Genomic DNA, 1,752 nt, shown 5'->3' with positions numbered 1-1,752 from the left:
TTTTTTTGGAGAGTGGGAAGGGAGTGAGAGAGGAAGTAAAAAAAACATTGATTCAAAAGAGAAACTTAGATATGTTAGTTGCTTCCTTTACATGCCCAGTTGGGGGATGGAACCCACCACTCAGTCATGTGCCCTGATAGTGAACCTAACTGGAGACAATTCAGTCTGTGGGGTGATGCCCAACTAAATGAGGCACAGTGGTCAGGGCTCCGCTTTACATTTTTTATTCACTCCATACCAGTTTCCACCGTGGCTGCACCATCCTGCATTCCCACCCATAGTGCACGAGGGTTTCCTTTTCTCCTCATCTTAGCAAACAATCATTTGTTGACTTATTGATGATAGCCATTCTGACAGGAAAAGAAAACATGGTCATCACATCATTTTAATATTGAGGCATAGAACATACCTCTAATTTTTTAATTCTTTCTTAACTTTAAAAAGATACTTTATTGGTAAACACAAATTTCCCAAACACTCTTTTCATTGCTTCTTTCACATCTTTGTTCCTCAGACTATAGATGATGGGATTCAGCATGGGGATCACAATGGTGTAAAACGTCGACACAATCATGTCATGTTCCAAGGCATAGCTGGAACTCGGTCTCACATACATGAACAGGATGGTTCCATGATAAATGGACACTCCTGTTAAGTGAGAGCCACATGTAGAGAAGACTTTTCTCCTCCCCTCAGCAGAACTCGTCCTCAGAATGGCCAACAGAATGAAGCCATAGGAGATCAGGACAATCAGGAGAGTGAAGATCTCAATGGAGTCCACAAAGTAGAAGAGTAGAAGCTGGTTTATGTGAGTGTCAGAGCAGGAAATAGCAAGGAGAGGAGGGACATCACAAAAGACATGCCTGTCTGATTTCCTTGGAGGCACAGAAGGATAGGCTAAATGTGGCTATTTTGTGCACACAAGCATGCAAAATGCCACCGATGTAGGAAGCAATGATGAGTGGCACATAGACTCTGGGTGACATGCTCACTGAGTACAGGAGAGGGTTGTAGATTGCCACATAGCGATCATATGCCATTGCAGCCAAGAGGAAGCATTCTGTGGTCCCAAGTGTAACAAAGAGAAACATTTGTGCTACACACCCAAGATAAGAAATAGCTTTGTTCTCGTTCAGGAAGTTGACCAANTCTAAGGTCGACACCACATTCAGAAAATAGTACATAGGGTTGTGCAGCCGAGAATCCAGAGTGATCAATAAGACCATTCCCAAGTTTCCTATCAGAGTGAAAAGATAGATAGCTAGAAATAGTAAAAACAGAAAGACTTGCACCTTCAAAACCACCTGTGAATCCCATCAATATAAACATAATGATTTCAGTCCCATTTTCAATCTGTATTTTGTATAAATCAAAGTTTGAGGTCAACTGTGACATTTTAGTTTTATTGATAGATTATAAAGCAGTATTGTTAAAATAGCATCTACCGTATTTTATCCCCTTGATTTTTTTCTTAAAGGGCCTACCAAATCCTTGGTGCTGAGGGAATAAGAAGTGGTGAAGAAGTTGGGGCCAATGAATGCATTACCCTGTTAAATTAAAGAAATTTTGGTTAAATGACTGGCTAAATTTGTCATATTTTTAAAGATCTCAACTTATGTGCTTTACTTTCCTATTTATTTTTTGTCAAATGTACTCCCACCTACTTTCATATCGCATCCTTTTAACATTCGCAAAGATGATCAAATATAGAAGTTTTTATTCAAAATCATAATAGAAAGGACACATCTGAAT

The 1,752-nt window shown here is 39.5% G+C and overlaps 1 pseudogene; it reads right to left on the bottom strand.

Annotated features, from left to right (window-relative positions):
• Window positions 1-436: 436 nt before the first annotated feature.
• On the bottom strand, window positions 437-1,415 carry LOC118993960 (olfactory receptor 1094-like; annotated as a pseudogene).
• Between the last annotated feature and the right edge of the window lie 337 nt (window positions 1,416-1,752).

The sequence above is a fragment of the Sturnira hondurensis genome, unplaced genomic scaffold, assembly GCF_014824575.4.
Source record: "Sturnira hondurensis isolate 20B ecotype Veracruz unplaced genomic scaffold, ASM1482457v3 Scaffold0008964, whole genome shotgun sequence".
In the NCBI taxonomy this organism is placed as follows: Eukaryota; Metazoa; Chordata; class Mammalia; order Chiroptera; family Phyllostomidae; genus Sturnira; species Sturnira hondurensis.
This window is presented reverse-complemented; position numbering and strand designations above follow the sequence as displayed.